Source organism: Balaenoptera acutorostrata, chromosome 3 (assembly GCF_949987535.1).
Source record: "Balaenoptera acutorostrata chromosome 3, mBalAcu1.1, whole genome shotgun sequence".
NCBI classification, from domain to species: domain Eukaryota; kingdom Metazoa; phylum Chordata; class Mammalia; order Artiodactyla; family Balaenopteridae; genus Balaenoptera; species Balaenoptera acutorostrata.
Window position 1 is genome coordinate 76,810,224 of NC_080066.1, and position 26,993 is coordinate 76,837,216.

The following is a 26,993-nucleotide window of genomic DNA, read 5'->3' on the forward strand; positions in this document are numbered from 1 at the left end:
GTTGGTAATATACTGAAACCCCATAGATAAAGTTAGTTTGGTTTGACAATGTTTGGGGAACTATTCTGAACTAAATGTTTATGTGTCTCCCCTCCCACCCCCATTCATATGTTGAATCCCTAACTCTCGAGGTCACTGTATGTGGAGATGGGGCCAAAAAAAAAAAAGTAATGAAGATTAAATGAGGTCATAAGGGTGGGGCCCTGACCCAGCAGGTTTAGTGTCCTTAAAACTGTGATACCAGAGAGCTCACTCTCGCTCTGACTCCATGCACACGGTGCTAAGGAAAGGCCGTGTGAGCACAGAGCAAAGTGGTGGCTGTCTAAAAGCCAGGAAGAGAGCCTGCACCAGAAACCAGATTTTCTAGCACCTTGATCATGGAGTGCTATCTTCCAGAAGTGTGAGAAAATAGGCTTTAGTCGGTTGTTTAAGCTGCTCAGTCTATGGTATTTTGTTATGGCAGCCTGAGCAGACTAAGACAGGGACTAAAGATCGGTTTGGAATGTTGTCCAAACCGTGGGTGGACAAACATGGGTGGATTTGGAGACCATGAACTTTGTTTTCAAATGATTAGATTGAGCTTTTAGTGAGGAACCCCTGATGTCCATACGTACATGTCTTTGCTCTTGGGCTGATAAAACTGCATAGAATTTTCCAGGCTCTGCTTGAGGCTGATTGCCTGGCTGCCTGGGTCCTCTAAGCTAAGCCAGGTAAGGGTGGGAGGATTGTCTGTTCCATGTGTTCCCCCTGTTTCATAAATGATGTATCCACCAGCAATTGTACCTAGTAGTTTTAAGTCCAAATACCCTTTGCTTTAACCTCATCAGATAAAAAATTTTCAATCCTCTATTATTATCAATAATAAGTAGTAAGAAAGGAACTAAAACAATGTCTGTAAAGAAGAACTATAAGAAAAAAAAGAAGAAAAGGTGCAGCAAAATGTATTAGCAGATGATCAACACTCACCAGAGAGATATCGTCATGAAGCAGATAAAAATTGTGAACGAACATTTTGACATCAAAAGAAAAACAATAACAACAACTCAATGAAGCAATCACTTCTACTAACAAGTCCCACCAGGTAGAAGTGCAATATTTGAAAGAAGAGGTAGTGAGACAGGAGGAGAAGAAATATAAATTTGTGGGACTCAGGAAAGAAGTAGAGGGAAAAAATAAACCAACACAAAAATAAATACAAAATTGGAAGAAGTAACAAACAGTATGGAAAATACTGCTAGGGACATAAATGATAAAAGTAAGAAGAGGGAACACAGTAAAGTAGAAATCAAAGAATTAAAAAAAATTATGAGGATAGAAGATATACAAGTGAGATCCAGTAAGCACTTAAATAGAATATCCAAAGAATAAAACCAAAAAATGGTTCATAACAAATATTTTAAAATACAGTTCAAGAAAGAAAAACACTTGAATCTCCGTATTTAAAAGTCTTACTGTGTGCCAGGGAAAAGTGACCCAGAATGATCAACAGTAAGACAGATCCTAGAAAAGTTGTTAGACTTTAAAGATAAAGAATCATTGCAAGGGCTTCCCTGGTGGCGCAGTGGTTGAGAATCTGCCTGCTAATGCAGGGGACACGGGTTCGAGCCCTGGTCTGGGAAGATCCCACATGCCACGGAGCAGCTGGGCCCGTGAGCCACAATTGCTGAGCCTGCGCGTCTGGAGCCTGTGCCCCGCAACGGGAGGGGCCGCGATGGAGAAAGGCCCGCGCACCGCGATGAAGAGCGGTCCCCGCACCGCGATGAAGAGTGGCCCCCGCTTGCCGCAACTGGAGAAAGCCCTCGCACGAACCGAAGACCCAATACAGACAAAAATTAATTAATTAATTAATTAAAAAGAAAATCCTTAAAAAAAAAAAAAAAAAAAAAAAGAATCATTGCAAAAACTAAAAAAAACCTGAAGACCACTTAGATGAGAAAAAAATTGGCTGGAATCAGACTTTTCCACAGCATCTTTTAACTCCAGAAGATTATAGAATACTAACTACCTGGAAATTCCTCAAGGAAAGAAAGAGTGAGCCAGTCAAGCTGTTCTTCAAATGAAAAGCATGAACCTACAGAGCCCAAGGAATATTTAGTGCTTTGGGCACCAAGTTTAAGAGGATGTCAGAAGGTTCAGTAATCAAGAATAATATTTAATGCAATATTAAACTAAATAAAAATTAATGGAAAAATATCCATGATAAATAAAGTATCAAAATTTTAATGGGAAAACAGGATCATTATTACTGATTTTTCTTTTGCCCCAGGCTCCAGTATGGCTTGGAACAGCACTCTCAGGAGCCCTTCCTGAGGAAATTGCTAGAACACAAATTTTAGCTAACCAAGCTATGGCTAGGTTAATAATAGTGAAAGGATTGGAGGTAAGTGCTGAATATATTTAACAGTATAATTAAGACTAATGTGGGGATTAGAATGACAGAAAAAAATTATTATGTATCCTCTTATAATTCTCTAATAAGCAATAATTGAGTGAAAGAGAAAGTATAAACTCAAATGCCGGGATAGCTAGAAAATGATTTCTAAATAGTACATATCAGAAACTATGGGATATAACTAAAGCAATTCTTGGAAAACATATATGTATGTGTGTGTGTGTTTGTAAGTGTACGTGTATACACACACTGTAAAAATAGAAATACATGATATAAGCATCCAATCTAAAAGTTAGAAAGGAAAAATAAATTGAAAGAATGAAGGAAGGAATATAAACAGAAAATAATGAGTTTAGTAGAACTAATAAATCCAGAAGCTTTGGCAAGATAAATGATTTGCTTATTTATTCAGTAAAAAAGGAGATAGAGTACAGATACAAAAAATAGTCAACAATAATGGGAAATTATAGAAAAGGTAAAAACTAGAATAATTATAAGAAACTACTCTGCTAAATTTAATGCAAATTAATAGTTTATCAACTAGACTCCAAAGTATATTGGAAAACAGCTATATCATAGAAACAGAGGAAATTGTCTAAGAACCAGCCCCCAAATACTAAGACCAGATGGTTTCACAGAGAAATTCCAGGATGCTGTTAAAGGTCAGGTCATTTTAATGATAATTCAATTTTTCCAGCATGTCGATCAAGGAAGAAAGTCTCCAACATCTCTTTAAGAAGTGAGTGTAAAACTGATACCAAAACCTAAAAGAAATTAGACAAAAAAAGAAAATTACAGGCTAATGTCACTTATGAATATAGACCTTAAAATTCTAAATAAAATATTCACAAACATAATCCAGAAACATATTGAAAGTACAAATCACGTGGGGTTTTATTTCAGAAATACACATTCAAATATTAGAAAATCTTTGATCATAATTCATAATATTAGTAAATCCAAGAAAGATATCATATGAATATATCCACAAATGCTAAAAATGCTTTTGAAAAAATTCAACATTTATCCTTGATAGAAAACCCATAGTAAAATAGGGTATTTCTTTGACGTAAAATATTTTTGTCTCAGCCCCAAAAGAAGCATTATTTTAATTTTATTTTTTTAACATCTTTATTGGAGTATAATTGCTTTACAATGGTGTGCTAGTTTCTGCTTTATAACAAAGTGAATCAGCTATACATATACATATATCCCCATATCTCCTCCCTCTTGCGTCTCCCTCCCACCCTCCCTAACCCACCCCTCTAGGTGGTCACAAAGCACTGAGCTGATCTCCCTGTGCTATGCGGCTGCTTCCCACTAGCTATCTATTTTACATTTGGTGGTGTATATATGTCCATGCCACTCTCTCACTTCGTCCCAGCTTACCCTTCCCCCTCCCCATATTCTCAAGTCCATTTTCTATGTCTGTGTCTTTATTCCTGTCCTGCCCCAAGGTTCTTAAGCATTATTTTTAGTGGGGAAACCATAGACTTATTCCTGATTTATTACCTATTAAAGTTAGGAATAACACAAAGATGTAGTGCAGTTGCCATTGTATTGGAGGCTGGAGATACTCCTCAACATCTTAAAATAAGAAATAAATTAAAATTACAGAGGAGCTTTATTTCTACTGGCAGATGATATTGTTGTATACTTAAAAATCCTATGAGAAAAAACTAAAAATCTAAAAGCAAGTAGAGCATTTAGTAAAATAGTAGGGTGTAAAATGAACAAACAGAAATTAAGAATTTTCATATGCACGAAGAGCAATCAGAAGATAAAAGAAAGAAAACACCCATCTGCAATACCAACCCCAAAGATAACATACTTAGGAATAAATTTAGCAATAAAGGTAAAAGTCTTATATGAAAAAAACTTTAAATCATTCCTGAAGGACTTAAAATAATTGAAAAAAGTGGGAAAAAGCGTATCCTGTTCTTTTATTTATTTATTTATTTATTGGCTGCATTGGGTCTTAGTTGCAGTACATGGGATCTTCATTGTGGTGCGCGGGCTCAGTAGTTGGAGCATGTGGGCTGCTGCCCCGCGGCATGTGGGATCTTAGTTCCCCGACCAGGGATCAAATCCACATCCCCTGCATTGGAAGGAGGATTCTTAACCACTGGACTACCAGGGAAGTCCCCGCGTATCCTCTTCTTGGGTAGACAGACTCAATGTTATAGACATGTCAGTTAATTTATAAAATTAACACAGTGCCTCAAAGATACAAAAGAAATTTTCTTTTTCTTCAGAATCAGGCAAAGTTATTGCTACATGTAAGATTTTTTTTCCCCCTAAAAACAGCTAGAAAACCTTTGTAAAGTAGCAAAAATTAGTGGGACTAGATATTCCAGATATCAATGTATGTTATAAAGCCTTAGTTTTAAATTAGTGTGGTGTTAGTGCATGTAGTAGGACAATGGAATAGAATAGAAAATCCAGAGATAGGTCTCAAAATATATGCAGTTTTTTTTTTTTTTAGAATTTTAAACAATATTTATTGGTGTGTAGCACAGAACTGCAATAGTAGCACTAATGTTTGTTTATTCAATAAAGAAGTGATCTGAAAGTTGCAGAAAATTTGGGGGAAGAAATTTTTTAAAATTCAACAAAAATCTCTAAAAGCATTTTTTCAGTCAAACATGAAATAAGAAAGGTGAATAAAAGTGGATATTTGAACTTTACCAATTTAAAATATATACAGTTTTAATATGTGAAAGGTGGTGGTGCAAATCAGTGGGAAAAATGAACTATTCAAAAACTTGATGAGACAGTGTGGTAACCTTTAGAAAAAATAAAGCTGGATCCACAGTTCACACTATATACCAAGAAAAATCCAAATGCATAGAAATTTTAATATCAATAAATGAACCCATTAAATTAAAGAAGAAAGCACCAAAAAATCACTTTATATCTCAGAATAAGGAAGGTTTTATAAACTGTTACAAAATCTAGAAGCCTTAAAAGAAAAGATCAGTACATTTGTATGTGTATTAATATGCATGTCTGTATGTTTTTTATACATGGCAGAACTCATGATAAGCAAAATCAAAAGAAAGATGACAGGGACCTCCCTGGTGACACAGTGGTTAAGAATCCTCCTGCCAATGCAGGGGACATGGGTTCGATCCCTGGTCTGGGAAGATCCCACATGCTGTGGAGCAACTAAGCCTGTGAGCCACAACTACTGAGCCCATGCGCTGCAACTCCTGAAGCCCGCACACTCTAGGTCCCACGTGCCGCAACTACTGAGCCCGCATGCTGCAACTACTGAAGCCTGTGCGCCTAGAGCCTGTGCTCCACAACAAGAGAAGCCACCGCAGTGAGAAGCCCACGCACTGCAACTGGAGAAAGCCCACCCGCAGCAACGAAGACCCAATGCAGCCAAAAAAATAAAAAATAAATAAATAAGTAAAGATGACAAATCAGGAAAATTATTTTAGGCTCATATTGCAAATGTCTAATTTCCTTAATGTTTGAAGAGTTCCTACAATTTCAGTAAGAAAACAACTATTGGAGAGTTCACCAAAAGGGAAACAAACGTAATCCCTAAATGCATGAAAAGATGCTCAACCTCACACATGATAAGAGAGAAAGGTCTATCAAAAATACAGTGAGATACTTTTTTTAACCAGTTTGGCAAAAGCTAAAAGTTAGATAATGCATTATGTTGGCAAGGATGTGGGGAAACAAGCACTTTCATACATTGCTGGTGGGAGTGTAAATTGGTACAAGTCCTTTGGAGGGCAATTTGGCAATGGTGTGACAGTTAAAAAGGTATATACCCTTTGACCTGGCAATTCAACATCCAGGAGTTTACTTTACAGTAATAATTCAGGCACATAAGACAATTTATTGCAGCATTATCAAAAAATTGGAAGCAACCTAGAGGTCTATCAATAGGGGACTGTTTAATAAATTATGGCACGTTCATACAAAAACACTTTGCAAGTGTGAAAAAGAATGTGGATGTTCTTTATATCCTGATTTGGAAAGATCTCTGAGGTACATTGTTAAGTAATAAAAAGAAGGTGAATAGCAGCATAATATTTTGGATAAAATAAGATGCATGCAGTTATATACTGTGCTTGCATATGCACTTAAAAAGTCTCTGGAAGGACAAACCAGGAACTAATAATGATGGTTGTCTGTTGGAGGAGGGTGGGAACTGTGTAGATAGATACCTGGATGGGAGGGAAGCTTCAGAGTATGTTATTCTGTACTTTTTGATGTTTAAGCCACCTGAAGATTTTACCTATTCAAAACAGTAAATGAATATATATTTTAAAAAATCTAGGGCTTCCCTGGTGGCGCAGTGGTTGAGAATCTGCCTGCTAATGCAGGGGACACGGGTTCGAGCCCTGGCCTGGGAAGATCCCACATGCCGCAGAGCGGCTGGGCCCGTGAGCCACAACTGCTGAGCCTGCGCGTCTGGAGCCTGTGCTCCGCAACGAGAGAGGCCCGCGCATCGCGATGAAGAGTGGCCCCCACTTGCCACAACTGGAGAAAGCCCTCGCACAGAAACGAAGACCCAACACAGCCAAAATCAATCAATCAATCAAACATACGCATCTGATTCAAGATCCTCATTAAAAAAAAAAAAAAAAAAAAAAAAAAAAAAAAAAAAAAAATCTAGAAGTAGAGGTATAAGTACTTAAATAGAATAAGTACTTATATTTAGAGGTATAAGTACTTAAATAGAACTTGCACATTTGAAATGGCCAAAAAAAAAAAAAAAAAAAAAGTCCTTACATTAAAACAGAATTGCAACAGGAATCCCAAAGAGCTATGCTCTTTGGAATTTGTGTTGCATTTAACTTTTGAGACAAACACCATGTAAACAAGAAATGTAAACCAGGAATTTAGTCACTAAACATCATTCCAAACTATGATGGCTGAACCAGTGGATATTAAACCCTTACACCAACATTCATGGTTCTCTGGTTATGATTAGTGATGTTTTTCTTCATAAGCTGTAGTTCCTATGAGATGCTTAAATAAGAAGGAAAGATGTCTTTGTGTTCACTTGTCTCAAATTTATATCAAGTTCTTAATCAGCTTCACATTGTAATAACTGAATGAAAGTAAAAACTTAAGTATTAACTGCTTTGGATATCACATATATCAAAATTGATTGGCTGATGGATTTCACTGAATATAATTAGATCATTGGGTTTTTGTTGACTTAGTAGGCAGGATATGGACTAAAATACTTGCACCATCCCAAAGTTCTTTTGCTTACTTTTCAGTTAACTAGAAAATATAATTAAACAGATTAATCACTTTCCTATCATTATATTTTCTAACATTAAAATAATGAACATTTATTGCATAAAATTGAGATAAAGAAAAAGGAGGAAAAAACCCTATCATATAAAATAAACTTTGCTAGCCTTTCGATGTCTTTTTCTAGTCTCTATATATGTTTTTAAGAAAACACACAAAGAAATTGATCCTACTTTTTTATGACCTTTTCATATATGAAGATTTTGCATACACTTCCAATGTCAGTTAAAATTCTGGAACATGATTTTTAGTGACTCCTGTGTCTTATTGTGTGGATATACTCTAATTGATTTAACTAATCCTGTAGTCGTAGACATCTAAGGACAACTTATTTACAAAGCACTTTGTTTAATTGAAATTTTCCTATATTTTGCTTATGGTGAATTTAGTTTACTTATTTTAAAAATGCTTTGTAGAATTTTTCACACTGGTTGCCTGAGAAGGATGTGATGCTTGGTCTTGTCTTGTAGTCCCAAAGGCCAGACTTTAAATGTGCCTGCCTAATTTTCCACTGGAGGGATGAGACTGGTCATCTTGAATGGACCGTGTCTCTCAGAGCCTCTGGAAACAATGATTTTGCTGGCTGATCTTGTTTAGATTAGACTGTTGACAAGATGTTTTAAGATATTATAGCAACGCATTTTAAAAACTGAGGGTGTGGTGTTCTAGGGAATGTATCTTTTCTTTTTAAGTGTGGGATAAGGCCATCACTTTTGGAAAGCTAGGCAGGAGTTTGGCAGGGTTAGAACTTCCAGCCTGGCCCAAGCATTCTGAGTCAGGAGCTTTGTCTCAAGTTCTACAAAATTACATGGTTTTAGAAAATCACTCCTTTCATTTTTTTTCAGCATTCTTTATTAAACAATATGTTGTATACATTTCCACTTGGACATCAGTTTACATTCAATTTGCAATGTGAAGGATTTCATTAATTTTGCTTTAGTCATTTGTAATGTGATTGAAACTAGACAAGTTATGGCCTAGACAAGTTATGGCCTATCTGTAGTTTCCTTTGAAGTGAACAAACTTTACTTCTATGATAATGAATATAAAGATTGCAAGTGAATGTTAAGCTCAATATATACTATATGAGTGAAACAGTTTTTAAGTATTCCCAAGCACGTTAGATAAATTATTCTTTTCTATTTCTTACATTGTCTTCTAAGGTTTATTGGATGATATAGTTAGCTTCCTGTGAGTTATTATATATATTGTGAGAAAAATGATAAAAGTGGGATTTCTTTTTCAATATTCTTTCATGAAGTTAATCACAAATCAGTGAGATTCTATTTTATATTAGTCAGTCTGTCCTTGCGCATTTCCGAATCCTCATACCTAAGATTTTTTAGTGAGGAAGGAGGGGTTCAAGGGCAGATACTAGAAATTGTACCTTAGAATGTGTGCTGAGGCCAAGTAAGAGCAAGCTTGAACATCAAAAGTGGAAATAACTATAGTCAAAGTATGAAACCGGAGGAGTGATTGCTGATGTGTCCAGAATGTCAAGAGCCAGAGCGTTTGCACATATGTTTTGTGACTGAATCTAACATTGAAGCCGAAGGGATTCTTCCAACTTCCTCTCTCCCATCTTGAAGACTCTGGGATGAGGTCACCTCACAGGCCTTCCTTCATTAACCTGGGGTGCAGCCCCATGAAATAAACTCGGGCATATGGCATGACAAGGAGAAGTGGCTAGCGACTTGCCTGGGAGGCTTACCCTAAAAGCGCAAGGTACCTTTGTCTCTGGGTCTGCAGAGCAGATAGCCACTCTTGGGACCATGACAGAGAGTATTGACCAAGCCAAGAGAATGGACCATAGCTACACTAGCTGCACATTCCAGCTTTGAGGCTGGTTGGACATCCAATAGCTGGACATTGTCCTGGAGACCCACGAGTGCCAGCCAGCACATGCCCAAGGGTCCCTTTCTCTCTAGTTCACCAGCACGTGTAGACATCATCCTCTCCAGAAACCCAGAATGTTCTCTTGAGAGACAAATAGTAAGAAGGAAATGATGCTATCTGACAGGCTGAACATTTTCTAAAAGGGCTGAAGAAATAATCAGATCAGACTTAGCTTTGAATTCAAATATTTAGCTCTTTCTCACTAAATAGTGGATAAGAACTTGTGAAGGAAAACATCAACTATAGATTAAATAAAGAAGTTACATTTCCCTTCACTTATAAATCATTATAAGTTAAATTTGTGGTTCTAATAAAAGCAAAAAAATGGACTCCTTTCATTCGTGGGTCATTTTGATCCTAGGATATTAGTTCTATTCGCTAACTCTGTTAGGCTATTTCTCTGTAAGAGAAATAAATTGAAAGTATTATTTGAGCTGATATTCAGTGCTAGTAGAGGCAAGTAAATCCACAAAAGCCATGGTGACTGGCATTTAAATTCTGATATACACATTTTAAAGACAAGGAAGGTCATTGTGGTAGGGATATGTGGCATAATTATAAAACCAGTTTACACGTAAGAAATACCATATAAAATGAAGGCAGAACAAATTCTATCAGGTACTTATTTTATTTAGTTGAAAATTAAGTTGAGAAAATTTAAAAAATGGAACAACTTTCAGAAGGAAATCAGGGAAAATATCAGATTTAAAATATACCACTGCAGGGCTTCCCTGGTGGCTCAGTGGTTAAGAATCTGACTGCCAATGCAGGGGACATGGGTTCGCGCCCTGGTCCGGGAAGATCCCACATGCCGCGGAGCAACTAAGCCCGTGTGCCACAACTACTGAGCCTGTGCTCTAGAGCCCGTGAGCCACAACTACTGAAGCTCACGCGCCTAGAGCCCATGCTCCACAACAAGAGAAGCCACCGCAATGAGAAGCCTGCGCGCTGCAACGAAGAGTAGCCCCCCACTCGCTGCAACTAGAGAAAGCCTGCGCACAGCAACGAAGACCCACTGCAGCCAAAAATAAATAAATTTTAAAAATATATAAATAAAAAATTAAAAAAACCAAAATAAAATATACCACTGCAGCGTATTTCCCCTAGAGTAAAAAAATTAAAAATATCTATCGGCAGTGACTAGCTTTAGTTCTTCAAGTACCTCAAGGCACTTGGGAAGTAGTCCTTGGTGTAGGGCACCAAAAGTTGATTTGTTTGCTAGAAAGTGAGATTTGGGTATGAGGAATAATGAAGTCAGACCATGTGTGCTAGTTAGAAGTTGAATGAACAAGGCAATGGAGATGATTTTTTTTTTTTGGTTAATTTTCATGGCAAATAGCTGTTATGTAGATAATTACTCAGGACTAAGGGAAGCGTTGTTCTTGAGCTGTTTTTAGTCTGTTCTAGGGGCTTTCATCTCAAAAGCCCTCTGTATCAGCAGGTAAAAGTTGTCTGCAAATTTAGACACCAAATCTGCCATGATGAAGGTTGGGGCAGGTGAGCTCTCAGCAGCTCATTTACTACTCGTTGGGGAGATGGGTCCTCTCAGCTCTCAGTGGGTGATCATGGTGTTAAAGGAGCAAAGCTTGTGGGTTCAGTGCCAAAAGAGCTTCTCAGCTTTGCAAGGGAACAAGTGATATGATATGGAGTCCATGCCACCTACCATCTCTTCAGACCTCTTGAAATCAAATTCATTAGTGGGTAGAGGGAGGAGGAGAGATGCAACAAGGCAGGGAGGAGAGTGGGTGACAACTTCTGGAAAAGCAACTCACATTACATTGACTGATTACTGGAGTCAGCTTCAAATGAGAAAATGTTTACAGTAGATGATTCGTGAACCCTACCGTTGCATACGTTAAAGGGCTTTAATTCTGCTAACAGTACTCTAAAAAATTGCTTCACTTGGAGCCTTTTCCATACGGTATTGAAATAACACAGGTCTTTGTGATGATGCCATTCTGAAAAATCCCAGAGTAACAGAAGGCAAGACTGCAGATGGAAAAATGTAAAGAAAAAAAAATCCAATTGTGATACTGTCATGATAGCAATGCTTAAATTACATTGATCTAGGGCTTCCCTGGTGGCTCAGTGGTTAAGAATCCGCCTGCCAATGCAGGGGACACAGGTTCAAGCCCTGGCCTGGGAGGATCCCACATGCTGCGGAGCAGCTGGGCCTGTGCACTGCAGCTGCTGAGCTTGCACTCTAGAGCCCATGCTCTGCAACAAGAGAAGCCATGACAATGAGAAGCCCATGGACTGCAAGGAAGAGTAGCCCCCGCTCACCGCAACTAGAGAAAGCTCATGCAGAGCAACGAAGACCCAACACAGCCAAAAATAAAAACAAATAAATAAATAAATTTATTTAAAAAACTTACATTGATCTATCAAAACTTTCACTGTTATATCTCATGTGTAAATATTAGAGGTGAGTGAAATTCAAGCAGTAATCCACCGTGGAATTTGCACATCCAGAAATGATTTTGGGGAGCCTGTTTTAAATGACTTCTTTTGAAAGCACTAATTTCTCTTGTTCCTGTGAAACCACTTGGGGCATATTATCTAACAGCATGTTGGTGTCAGAAGCCTTCAGAGGACCACTTAACATCTGGTTCAAAATAACTGTTTTGGGTGTAGACAGTTCAATCAATTGCATGGTTTCACCATCAGGTAGCGTATTTTAATCCTGGTGGATCTTAAGGCTGTCTGTGATTTGGCTTCTACAGAATTTAATTATATTTATACCCTACAGTCTTTAGCTTCATTTTACAGTGTCTGATATGTGCTAATTGCTTCAGATGTGTTCGCCTGCTTCTACAAAGATTGTTTTTCCAGCATCTTGGGGGTAGAAGACCAATCTTAAACTTTTGTGTGCCTCGCATCTCCTAGTAAAAGTAGTCTCCTAGTTTGATCTTCAGGGTCCCCCAGGGAACAAAAGAGACTATAAATATCTATATCTATCTACCTATCTACCTATCTATATTTATGTATCTATATCTGTAAATACATTTCCACTGTGACAATTGTTTTTTTTTCTTCAAAGAACACCTATATACTGCAGGTGTTTTTCAGAAAGTATGCTTAAATTTTTTTTTTTTAACCCAACCACTACTATCATCCTCTCACTCCAGTAGGAATATTTCACACCTTCCCTGGAAGAAAGTTATTCAACTCTTTCAGACTTCTTCTACTGAGAAGTAGGTTTATCCATTAAGATTCACTCAGGTGCAAATAATAGAATATCTAGCTAGTCATCGTTTAGGTTCTGTTGACAAAAAAGGGGTTTTCATGGGTCGGTCACCCAACAGTATCAGTGCGTTTGCTTTAGAATCACAGTTATTCCTGTTAAAGAACTCTGATTCTTAGCATATGTACTGAATTACTTCTACATGTTGGCTAAAATTCTAACTCCGCAGAATTACTGTCCATGAAATTTCATTTTGACTATTTGAACAATATGGAATGATTTTATTTTCCTTTCTACTAGAAAACTCTGTAAATATTTCTTAATAGCTTTATTGAGGTATAATTCATATCTATAAAACTCACCTCTTATAAGTGTACAATTTAATGGCTTTGATTTAAAGAGTTGTATAATCATTACTACAGTTCCGGTTTAGAGTATTTCATTTACCCCCATAGAGTTCCTTGTGCCCCTTTGCAGTCAGTCCCCACTTCCACCTCTCCCACCTCCCAGCCCTAGGCAACCACGTATCTGCTTTCCTGCTCTGATTCTTTTTTTTCTGGAATTTAAAAATAAATGGAATCATATATTATGTAGTCCTTTGTGTCTGACACGTTCCACTTAGGATAATGTTTTTGATGTTTGTGCGTACCATAGCGTATATCACTGGTTCATTCCTTTTTACGGATCCATTGATCCATTCCATTGTATGGATATACCACATTTTGTTTACCAGTTCACCAGTTGAAGGACATTTGGATTGTTTGCAGTTTTTGGCTATTATGAATAAGTCATTGTGTAGACTTATGCTTTAATTTCTTTTGGGTAGATTTCTAGGAGTGGAATTGTTGGGTTGTACGGTAAGTCTAGGTTTACCCTTAAACTTCCGAAATGTTTTCCAAATGGCTATACCATTAATGTTACTGTTCCCAGTAGTATTAAGGTTCTAATTTCTCTACATCCTCACCAACACCTGGTAGTATCTGGTTTTTGTTTTTTGTTTTTTTTGGATAGTAGCCATTCCTGTGTGTATGTGTGTGTGTATATGTAAGGATATTTCAATGTTTTTAAAAAATAGACTTTTAAATTACAATTTTAGGTTTACAAAATAATTAGACAGATAGTACATAGCATTCCATATATAGCACAGCATCCCCTCCAACCTGCCCAGTTTTCTGTACTATTAACATCTTGCATTAGTGGGGTATATTTGTGACAATTAATGAGACGATATTTATACATTGCTATTAACTATAGTCCATGCTTTACCTTAAGGTTCACTCTTTATGTAGTACATTGTATGAGTTTTGACACATAGATGTATCCACCACTACAGTTTCCCATGAAGTTTCACTACCGTAAAAATGCCCTGGGCTTTACCTATTCATCCTTCCTCCCCTTCTGCCAAACCCCTGACAACCACTGATTTTTATTTCATTTCATCTTATCTCATCTTATTGAGTTAAGATTTTAATCCTTTAGAACAGTTTTAGGTTCACAGCAAAAATTAAGAGGAAGTTACAGAGATTCCCCACATTCCCACTCTCCCCTCCCATGCATGGTCTCCCCCATTATGAGCATCCCCCACCAGTGTGGTACATTTGTTACTATTGATGAACCTACATTGACACATCATAGTCACCCAAAGTCCATAGTTCATATTAAGGTTCACTCTTAGTGTTGTACATTCTAAGGGTTTGGACAAATATATAATGACATGTATACATTATTATAGTATCATATAGTGCATTTTCACTGCCCTGTGCTCCTATTCATCCACTCTTCTCCCCAACCCCTTGCAACCACTGATCTTTTTACTGCCTCTATAGTTTTGCCTTTCCCAGAATGTCATATAATTGGAATCATACAGTATTTAGATTGGCTTCTTTCACTTAGTAATTTACATTGAAGTTTCCTCTATGTCTTTACGTGGCTTAATAGCTTATTTCTTTTTATCTCTGAATAATATTCATTGTATGGATATAACACAGGTTATCCATTCACCTTCTGAAAGGCATATTAATTGCTTCCAAGTTTTGGCAATTATGAATAACGCTGCTATGAACATCAATGTGTAGATTTTTTGTGTGGACAAAAGTTTTCAGCTCTCTGGGGTAAGTACTGAAGAGTGCAATTGCTGGATCATATGGATAGAGTATGTTTAGTTTTGTAAGAAACCACCAGACTGTCTTCTGAAGCGGCTGCACCATTTTGCATTCCCACCAGCAATGAAGGAGAATTCTTGTTGCTCCGTGTCCTCACCAGTATTTGGTGGTGTTATTTTTCTGGATTTTGGCCATTCTAATAGGTATGTAGTGGTATCTCATTGTTCTAATTTGCATTTCCCTGATGACATATGATGTGGAGTATCTTTTCGTATGCTTATTTGCCATCTGTATTACCTTCTTTGGTGAGGTGTGAAGATTTTTGGCCCATTTTAAAAACTGGGTTGTTTTGTTTCCTTATGAGTGAGTTTTAAGAGTTCTTTGTATACTTTGGATAGCAGTCCTTTATCAGATATGTCTTTTGGAAATATTTCTCCCCATTTGAGGCTTGTTTTCTCTTGGCATTGTCTTTCATAGAACTGAAGTTTGTTTTTTTTTTTTATTTTAATGAAGTCCAGCTTATCAATTATTCCTTTCATGGATGGTGCTTTTGGTGTTGTATGTAAAAAGTCATCGCCATACCCAGGGTCATCTAGGTTTCCTCGTATTATCTTCTAGGAGTTTTAATAGTTTTGCATTTCACATTTAGGTCTGTGATCCACTTTGAGTTAATTTTTGTGAAGGGTACATATTCTGTGTCTCTACCCACATTCATTTTTTTTGCATGCGGATATTCAGTTGTTCCAGCACCATTTGTTGAAGAGACCATCTTTGTCCCATTGTCTTGCTTTTGCTCCTTTGTCAAAGATCAACTGACTGACTGTATGATAAGGATTTATTTCTGGGCTCTCTATTCTGTTCTTTTGACCTATATGTCTGTTCTTTTGCCAGTACCACACTGTCTTGACTGCTGTAGCTTTATAGTAAGTCTTGAAGTTGTCGTGTCACTCCTCCAACTTTGTTCTTCTCCTTCAATATTGTGTTGGCTGTTTTGGGTCTTTTGACTCTCCATGTAAACTGTAGAATGAGTTTGTTGAAATCCATAGAATAACTTGCTGGGATTTTGATTTGGTTTGCTTTGAATCTGTGGATCAATTTGGGAAAAACTGACATCTCGACAATGTAGAGTTTTCCTATTCATGAACATAAAATCTCTCTCCATTTATTAAGTTCTTTGATTTCATTCGTCAGAGATTTATAGTTTTCCTCAGATCTTCTGTTTTGTTAGATTTGTAAGTAATTCATTATTTACATGCTAATGTAAATGGTATTGTTTGTTTTTTAAATAAATTTATTTATTTGTTTTATTTTTGGCTGTGTTGGGTCTTTGTTGCTGCACATGGGCTTTCCCTAGTTGCGGTGAGTGGAGGCTACTCTTTGTTGCGGTACACGGGCTTCTCATTGCGGTGGCTTCTCTTGCTGCAGAGCATGGGCTCCAGGCATGCAGGCTTCAGTAATTGTGGCTCATGGGTTTAGTTGCTGTGTGGCATGTGGGATCCTCCCGGGCCAGGGATCGAACCCATGTCCCCTGCATTGGCAGGTGGATTCCTAACCATTGCGTCACCAGGGAAGCCCCAGGTATTGTGTTTTTAATTTCAAATTCTACCTGAAATTTTTACCAAAATAAATGTAATTTATATCCATCCATCCAATTTACACATTTTTTTCTTGTGATGGAAACTTTCAAGATTTACTTTGTTAGCAACTTTCAAATATACAACACAGTATTATTAACTATAGTCACCGTGCTATACATTACATTCCCAGGGCTTATTTATTTTATAGCTGGGAGTTTGTACTTCTTAACCTCCTCCTTCCATTTCACCAACTCCTCACCCCTGCCCCTGGTAACTGCTCATTTGTTCTCTGTATCCATGAACCCATGGTTGTTTTTTTTTAAAACTTATTTGTTGTTTAGATTCTACATATAGGTGAGATTATACAGCATTTGTCTTTCTCTGTCTGACTTATTTCACTTAGCATGATGCCCTCAAGGTCCATTCATGTTGTTGCAAATGGCAAGATTTCCTTCTTTTTTGTGGTTGAATGATATTCCGTTATATATATCACATTTGTGAACACTTAGGTTGTTTCAGTTTCTTGGCTGTTGGAAGTAATGATGTAGTGAACATGGGGTGCATATATCTTTTCATGTTAATGTTTTTATTTTCTTTGGATAAATACCCAGAAATGGAATTGCTAAATCCTATGGTAGTTCTCTTTTTAGAGGGGACATTCTTGCCTTATACCTGATCTTAGTGGGAAAGCTTTGAGTTTCTCACTATGAAGTATAATATTAGCTGTAGGTTTTTTGTAGATATTCTTTATCAAGTTGAGAAAGTTACCCTCTATTCCTAGTTTACTGAGAGTTTTTATTCTGAATGCATGTTAGGTTTTGTCAGTGCTTTTTCTGCATCTATTGATATAATCATGTGATTTTTCTTTTTTAGTCTATTGATGTGTGATGGATTACATTAATTGATTTTTGAATGTTGAACCAGCCTTGCATACCTGGAATAAATCCCACTTGATCATGGTGTACAATTCTTTTTATGTATTATTGGGCTTGATTTGCTAATATTTTGTTGAGGATTTTTGCATCTATGTTCATGACAGATACCGGTCATTAGTTTTTTTTTCTTGTAATGTCTTTGTCTGGTTTTGGTATTAGGGTAATACTGGACTCATAGAATGAGTTAGGAAGTATTCCCTCTGCTTCTGTCCTCTGGAAGAGACTGTAGAGAATTGGTGTAATTTCTCCCTTAAATGTTTTGTAGTATTCATGAGTGAACCTACCTGGGCCTGATGCTTTCTGCTTTGGAAGGTTGTTAATTATTGATTCAAATTTTGAGATAGACCTATTCAGGTTATCTATTTCTTCTTATGTGAGTTTTGGCTGATTATGTCTTTCAAGGAATGGGCCCATTTCATCTAGGTTATCGAATTTATAGGCATAGAATTGTTAATAACGTTCCTTTACTGTGCTTTTGATGTTCATGAGATCAGTAGTGATGGCCCATCTTTCATTTCTGGGAAGTATAATTTTGTCTTCTCTCTTATTTTCATGGTTAACCTTGCTGGAGGTTTATTGATTTTGTTGATCTTTTCAAAGAAACTGCTTTTGGTTTTGTTAATTTTCTGTATTGATTTCCTATTTTCAGTTTCATTGTTTTCTACTCTAGTTTTAACTGTTTCTTTTCTTTGGCTTGCTTTAGGCTGATGGTGCTTTTCTTTTTCTAGTTCCCTAAGATGGAAGCTTGGATTGTTGATTATAGAGCTTTCTTCTTTTCTAGTATATGCATTTGTCAGTTTCCCTCTAAACTCTGCTTACTCTGTATCTCACAAATTTCAGTAAGTTGTATCTTCCTTTTCATTTAGTTCAAAACACTAAAAAAAATTTTGAGGGGCTTCCCTGGTGGCGCAGTGGTTGAGAATCTGCCTGCTAATGCAGGGGACACGGGTTCGAGCCCTGGTCTGGGAAGATCCCACATGCCGCGGAGCGGCTGGGCCCGTGGGCCACGGCTGCTGAGCCTGCGCGTCTGGAGCCTGTGCCCCGCAGCGGGAGGGGCTGCGATGGTGAGAGGCCCGCGCACCGCGATGAAGAGTGGTCCCCGCACCACGATGAAGAGTGGCCCCCACTTGCCGCAACTGGAGAAAGCCCTCGCACGAACCGAAGACCCAACACAGCCATAAATAAATAAATAAATAAATAAAGTAGCTATAAAAAAATTAAAAAAAAAAAAAATTTTGAGACTTCTTCTTTGACCCATGTGTTCTTTAGAAGTGGGTTGTATAATATCCAAATACTTTGCCTTTTCCAGTTATCTTTCTGTTACTGATTTTCAGTTTAATTCCATTGTGGTCTAAGAGCATATTTTATGATTTCTATTCTTTTAAATTCGTTCATTGTATTTTATTAAGCAAAATGGGATCTGTTTTGGGTGTATGTTCCAGGTTAGATTGGGAATACGTATTCTGCTAGTTTGGGGTGAAGTATTCTATGAATATCAATTTATATTGATGGGTGCTGTTCAGTTCAGCTATATCCTTACTACTTTTCTACCTGCAGGATCATCTGTCAATTAATGAGACAGGGTTGATGAAGTCTCCAGTTAAAATAATGGATTCGCCTATTTCTCCTACAGTTTTATCAGGTTTTACCTCACTTATTTTGGCACTTTGTTGTTAGATGTATACATGTTAAGGATTGTTATTCTTCTTGGACAGTTGAGTCTTTTATCATTAAGTAATGCCCCTCTTCATTCCTGCTATTTTTTTGCTCTGAAGTCTGCTTTGTCTGAAATTAGCATAGATACTACAGCTTTCTTTTGATTAGTGTTAGTATGGTGTAATTTTCTCCATTCCTTTACTTTTAGTTTATCTGTCCTTTATATTTCAAGTGGATTTCTTATAGATAATATATAGTTGGGTCTTGTTTTTTTAATCCATACTGATAGTCTCTGTCTTTTAATTGGTTTATTTAGACCATTCACATTTACAGTCATTATTGATATACTTGGATTAATGTCTGCCATTTAAAAAATTGTTTTATATTTGTCACACTCATTCTTTGTCTCTATTTTTCATCTTCTCTTTTTCTGCCTTCTCTAGTTTTATTTGAGCATTTTATATGTTTCCATTTTTTCTACTCTGTTAGCTTATCAATTATCCTTCTTCTTAACCTTTTTTTTTTTAGTTGTGGTCCCAGAGTTTGCAATATACATTTACAATAATCTAAGTTTACTTTAAATAACACTGTACCACTTCATGAGTAGTGCAGGTAACTTATACAAGAATGTTTCTAATTCTTCTCTCCCATCCCTTATTCTCTTGCCATCATTCATTTTACTTATCCATAAGCTATATGTATCCAACACATTGTTGCAGTTAATTATTTGAGCAAACAGTTATGTCAGAGCAGTTAAGAAAAACAAAAGATTTTATTTTACCTTCATTTATTCCTTTACTAACTCTGTTTTTCCTTTATGTAGTATCGAGTTTCTGATCTATATTACTTCCTTCTCTCTGAAGAACCTCTTTTCACATTTCTTGCAAACATTTCTTGCAGGTCTACAGGCAACAAATCCTCCCCTCCTCTGTTTTTCCTGAGAAAATCATTGTATCTCCTTTGCCATGAAGGATAATTTAACTAGGTACAGAACTCTAGATTGGTAGATTTTTTTCCTTCAACAGTTTATATATTTCACTCTAATCTTTTCTCACTTTCCTGGCTTCTGAAGAGAAGTCCAGTGTAATTCTTATCCTTGTTCCTCTACAGGTACACCTCTGTAGTAATTTCTCTCTTTGGCCTCTTTGAAGATTTCATGTTTGATTATGGTTTTCTGCAATTTGCATATGATATTCCCAGATGTAGTTTTTTGGTATTTAATCTGCTTGGTGTTCTCTGAGCTTTCTGGATATGTGGATTGGTGTTTGTCATTAATTTTGGAATATTCTCAGACATTATTATTTCAAATATTTTTTCTGCCCTTTTCTCTCTTTTCCCCCTGCATTTTTATTATGCATATGTTACACCTTTTGCAGTTGTCCCACAGTTACTGGATATTCTGTTCTTTTCTTTTTTCTTTTCAGTTTGGGATGTTTCTATGGATGTACCTTCAAGATCACGTTTTCCTTAGCCATGCTCAGTCTATTGATGAGGCTATCAGAAGCATTCTTAATGTCTGTTACAGTGTTTTTGATCTCTAGCACTTCCTTTTGATTCTTTCTTGGAGTTCCCACCTCTTTGCTTATATTTCTCATCTGTTCTTGCATGTTGTCCATTTTTTCCATTCAATCCCTTAGCTTATTTCCACTATCAGTGTCAAAGCTTAGAATGGTTCTGATTTTGCTTTGTCTCTTTAGACTGTTCTTCCTAGCCTTTTAACATGACTTGTAATTTTTTGTTGAAAGCTGGACATGATGCATTGGTATATAGGAACTGAGGTAAAACAACTTTAAGGGTGAGGTTTTATGTTTATCTAGTTAGGAGTTAAGCTGTGTTTAATGTTTACTCTAGATGTATGTGTTAGAGGATTCAGTTTCCTCTTGTGTCCTTGTTGCTGTTTCCCCTGTTTCTTTGGGTTTTCCTAGAAACTCCTCCTTAAGTAGAGTTGGTATCCTGCATCTCTCTCAGTTATCATCCACTGTCATTATACTGTAGCCTTGTTGATGTGGTGTTAAGTATTGGAAAGGGTAAGCAATCTATAATTTTATGATTAAATTTTAGAGTTTGTTTGTTTGTTTTTTTTTTTTGGTGGGCCTGAGTCCCTTCAGAATTACCTTTTAGCTTTTTCTTTTCCTTCCCTGATGTGAGACAGAAAGGCTCCAGGGGCTCCAGTTGTCTAATTGTCATTCTCATAGGTCAGATAAGGGTCTGGTAAGGGGTCTGGTCAGATAAGGGTCTTGAGGGCAGTGTTTTGTTATGGAGAACAGAATGCAATGATCGTATTTCATATTTCATGGTGGTTACTTCCTCCCTCTCCCTGCTGGAAACAAGAGGAGATTTTTCTCCCATCTTCATTGTGAGAACATGGTAAGGCTACTGGAGGTAAAACTCATGAAAATGTGGGAGACCCTTAAAGACTGAGTCCCTGAAACTTTTAACCCTCAAGCTAGTCCATGCTCAGTTTCCAGCTATTAATCACCATTAATTAAGTTAATATTTAATTACCATTAAATGTTCTGGTACTAACTGGTAGGTTACCATCTCCATTGTTTTTGCTCCTGCTTAACTGTGGTTCTCTGTATTGATCTGTCTCTCCAGTCTTTAGGATGGTGGTTTGCTCTGTTTGTTCAATTATCTGATGGGTCTAAGAAGAGCCGTTGATTTTCTGTGTGTTCAGGATGGGAGTGATGACTTCTGAGCTCTTTACATGTTGAAGTGGAAACTAAAAATCCTTCTTTTTTTTTTAAAGTAACTTTCCTGGACTTAAAATCTGTGGAATCTCTGTCTGCTGTGATGTTCTGCCACTGATGATATCTATGCTCTCACTTTTCAGTTCTTCTTATTTTTCAACCTGGCCTCCTAGAGGTTGCCCATGGGTCTGTGTATGTTATTGGTTAACCCATAATTGGTCAGGAACTTGGCACAAACACTAGGCTTCCAATCTCTGCCAGTTGATCTCTGTGTCATTTGCGGAGCACATTCAGTGTTCATGCTCTTTTCAAACTGGCCTCCGTTTTAACCTTTTCTCGGGCCTTGTTTGGTCTTCCCTGTGCATGAACATAGCCAACGAGTCAGCCAGGGTTGTGTGGGAAACTAATCAAGTATCTTCCCACTAAATTTTTGGCTCTGCCTGTGATTCTGCATTCCCCTCCTAGGGCCATAACCTCAGACTAGGAGAAATGCAGGCATTCCCCATTCACTCCTTTGAGTGGATTTTCCATTTTCCTTTTCAAATCCATTCACCCCTTGAACCTCACCTGCCAACAGCAATCTGCTGGTTTTCTTGAGCAGCTATGTCCTGGTAACACTACAGTACTGATTGAGCTGTGGGGTGGAGGGGTTAAGGATCACCCCAGGTAAGAACACCACACACTCCCATTGTTTCAGCACCTTTTCATGAATAAACTCTTTTCAATTTGTTGCTTCGATTTGGTCAATTTGTAGAGCCCTGACGTGGTTGCTCTTTTGAAAGTTTTGTCCAGTTTTATCATTGTTTTCTGAGGAAAGAGTTTGTGAACCTCTTCACTACTTTATAATGAGATAATATCTACCTCCAAATATATCTTTGTTTAGTTTTTTTCTTATGGTAAATATTTCTTACTCTTAAAATTATTCCTCATGTAAACTCTTTGTTACCAGATTCTTCACTGTTCTTTCATGTTTCTCTGTATACACTAATTTGCCAGTATTCCTTTGAAAATGTGGTGGTTATAAATGGTGAAGAACCTCTAGGTGTGGCCTGACAACAGCAGAGATGAATAGGGTTACTAGCTTCTTTGACCTGTACACTAATTCCTATCAGTTTGGCCTGAAGTGGCATTAGCCACACCATACTATTGGCACCAATCAAGCCCATGGTCAACCAGAGCTCTGAGTTTTTGTTCATAGAAAATACCACTCATCTTGATTCTTCATCTTTTCTTTCAGTTGTGCAATTGAAATTTTTGGACATGAGTGGAAGTTTTGCAGCAAAATTTTTTATTAAATTTCACCTTTGATTTTAGTACATAGTTCTACCCTTTCAAGATCCCTTTGGATTTTATTATGTGAAATATGAAATGTATACTTTCTGTTTCTTCAAATTGTTGAAAGAAATGTGTGATTTTGGCATTCTTTGTTCTGTGAGAACCCTTGCTGATTCTTAATAATCACATAACTTTTAAAATAAGTATTTACAAGTCATCTGTTTAACAGTCTAGATAGGGCCAAGGAGAAAGCATTTTGCGGTGTTATGATAAACCTGTCTTTATATTAACACTGATTTTTAAATCTGTACTTTAAGCATTTTCCAAATTGTAATGTACTGTGTACCTCTTTGAGATGATCTCATTTTGTCCCATGGCTTAAAAATCATCTTCAGATTCTGATATTATAAATTAATTTTATTACTTGAGACACCTCCCCCCACTAGAACGTAAACTCCATGAGGGCAGTGACTTTATCTGACAGTTCCTGGCCTATAGTAAGCACTTAAATATTTGTTGATTGAATGGAGGGATAGTTTTTTGGTCTATTTTAAAAAATTCACCTTTTTTTTTCGCATCGTTTGAAACTTACAGAAAAATTACTGAGATAGTGCAGAGTATTTCTATATACCTATACCTAGTTTCCTCTGTTACTAACATCTTACATTAGGATGGCACATTTGTTCCAATTAATGAACAACTATTGATAGTATGAGTGAACGCTATGGATATTTGTTAACCGTGTCCATACTTTATTCAGATTTCCTTAGTTTTCTCCTAATGTCTTCTTCTGTGTCAAGATCCCATCCAGGATATCATACGCCATTTAGTATACTTAAGCTCTTTCTGGCTGTGACAGTTTTTTATTGGCTACCCTTGTTTTTTATTACTTTGACAGTTTTGAAGAGTACTGGTTAGAAATTTTGTAAATGTCTCACTATTGATGTTTGTTTGATGATTTTTCTTGATTAGGCTGGGGTTGTGGGTTTTTGTGAGGAAGACCACAGAGGTAAAGCGCCATTCTCATTATATCAAATGAAGGCTACTACTAGCAACATGACTTACCACTGTTGGTATTGACCTTGTTCACTTAGCTGAGGTAGTGTTTGTCCTGTTTCTCCGCTGTAAAGTTGACACTCAGCCCTCAGCCCCTTTCCACGCTATCCCCTTTGGAAGGAAGTCACCGTGCTTAGCTCACACTTAAAGAATGGAGAATTAATGCTCTACTTCCTGAGGCCATGGTATCTATCTACATAAATAATTTGGAATTCTTCTGCACAGGAGATTTGCATGTTTTCCCAAATATATTTATTTATTCAGTCATTTATTTATATCAGTGTGGACTCAAGGATATTTTACTGTATACTTCGGTGTTATAACCCACTGCTAATTTATCTGTTTTGTTCCTCAAATTGTTCCCGCTTTGACCACTGGGAGCTCTTTAAGTTGATTTTCTTTGGGTATTTTTTTGGCACTCCCTTTTCACACTTAAATTTAGTTTAAAACCCTCTCAATAAAGTCAAATAATCTGGTACCTATTTCAAACTTCTGTGAGAATGTTCTGTCATTTTTCAGGAGCTAATGGCTCTTTGACAAGAGCTATTTGGTAAAACAAAACAAAACAAAACATACCAAAGCAGAAATGGACTATGATACATGGTTGCAGCTCAGCACAAGTCTTTATATACAGATTAGATAAAATTCAAGTCATTTATTTCCTGACAGTTTCATAGTCAAGAGTTCCAACTGTTAACCCTTCTTTTCCAGAGGTAAGCATGAATAGGTTGTCTGAGTTCGTTAAACCAAAAGAAACTAAATAGAATATGTGTTTATGCATGTAGAATGTAGGTGCTTGATTGGATATTAGGATACTTCCAACTTTTAGTCTAGGTCAGTTTTATACATCTCATTTTCGAAGATTTCTTATGCCATTAGTTTCATTTTTTTCTCTTTTTTTTTTTTGGCTGTGCGACGTGGCTATTCCCCCACTAGGGATCAAACCCAGGCTCTTGGCAGTGAAAGTGTGGAGTCCTAACCACTGGACAGCCAGGGAATTCCTCATTAGTTTCAGAAAGAAGTAGGAAATTGTCTCCACAAAGAACCATGAGGCATCTTGGGTATACACATACCTCCTTTTAAATTGTGTATCCTGTGAATTACCACATGACTAGCTCATCAAGAGAGCTTCTTAGCAATATTCTTTTGCATTTTATAGCATGTTACAGTTTACAAAGAACTTTCGCTCAACTCATAACATTTCATGCTTACGACAACGCTAAGGCTGATTGGGTGGCATTGCCCCTGTTTTATGGATGAATGAGGCACAGGAAATCTGTAATGCCAGAGGTCACGTAGCTAGCAGGTGCATCTAGGCCTGGAACTTTAGCTGGGAGCTGTAGCTCTTAGCACAGTGCTGTTTCCAGCATTAGTGTGTCATGTTGCTAAATTTGGGGAGATTTATGGGATACTCTAGATCAGTACTGAAAAATGGAGCAACTTTGAACACAATCTTTTCCCCAGTATTTGGTGGCAGATTTGGTCCTGGGCGAACAGGAAGTGAGCAGCATTCACTGTTAAAACTCTGAGCCTTTTAGTCCTTTGCCCTTCTGCTCCAGGAACTCTGGGCTTCTCTTATACCCCCCTACCCTCCACTCCTCTTTCAAAACCTTCTCTTAGAGCCCAAGCAATGAGAGTTGACAATAGGACCATTTAACCATTGGATCCATAAACACAGAGCTGGGGGCTTTGGAATTTGCAAGAGCTTAATAAAATGTTGGAATTTTGGAAGGGAATTACTGAATGAAAAATATGAAACTGTGAAATTGACATTAATTAATGTTCAAGTTTTTACAAAATGAAACACGTTTACCCATCAACTACAACTCCTTAAAACTCATATAGTTTTACGCGCATTTCCTTAAATGTGGGATGCAGGGTATTTGGTATAATGTGAGAGAGGTATGGCTTGCAAAAAAAGCAAGAGTGCATGGGGTCCTTAGAGGCCTTCAAGCAGCCCTTGTTGGTAGCTAGCAGTTTCCCTTTAGCTTTCCTAGCAGTCTTGTGCCACACAGCCTCCTCTCCTTGCAAACAGTGGTGGCCCCCCTGGTCTCCCCCATCTCTGTGGACCAACCTATGTTGTGACCAAGTCTGAGGGCAAAAGATGTTTAGTCCCAAGGTGAAAACTACTCAAAAGAACAGCATTTTCAAGGAAGGAAGTCAGTGCTCCTCCATAGAGGCAATGGCTGGTTTGAGAGAAGAGGAAAAATATATGCTTAATCCTTTGATCTGTCAAATGAAAGGCATGTTCTCAAGTGAATAGATGCAATACACAGGGGTGTAATTACTGAGCTGGGTGGGGGGGAGGTATAAATCACACAAATAATATGTTCATTCTGTGTGAGAGTATATATGTAGGACATAATCACAGAAATTTGAAGTGGATAATGTGTAAGGTTATCCTGGCCGGTCCCTGGAGCCAGCGTGGGGTTGATATCACTTTGTCTTATCTAATTGGCAGCATGGGTAAGGGTTCTTTTGCCATGCTTCTTTTAAAATCAGAGATTCTTCATGGAGGTGTGGGGTGTCATTTAAAGCCTTTTGGGGTATGTGCATTGTCTTCTGTCTTCTCCTTATAAATAGAAGGTCCGTTTAGCCCCTGGAGACCCAAGTACTTTAGAGATGAAGTAGAGAGCGTAACTCTATCTCTTTCCCCCTGAAAAACCCACTTGTCCAAATTCTTCGACCTGCTAGACTGATGGAAGGGGTGGCGAGAGGGCTGATTACTCCAGCTCCAAGCATCTCAGGCTGATTGCAGAATGGCTGTTGCTGTGATAACAAGCTCTTACAGTTGTACAGGGCTTCCAAATGTTAGTAAATGCTGTGTCATCCACTCGCACCCATGCAATTCATAACAGCGCTAGGAGGACCCCTCTGTTCCTCTAGACAAGGATAGAGTCAGAGAGGGTAAGTGGCTGATCCAAGGTCATATAGCTGGTGG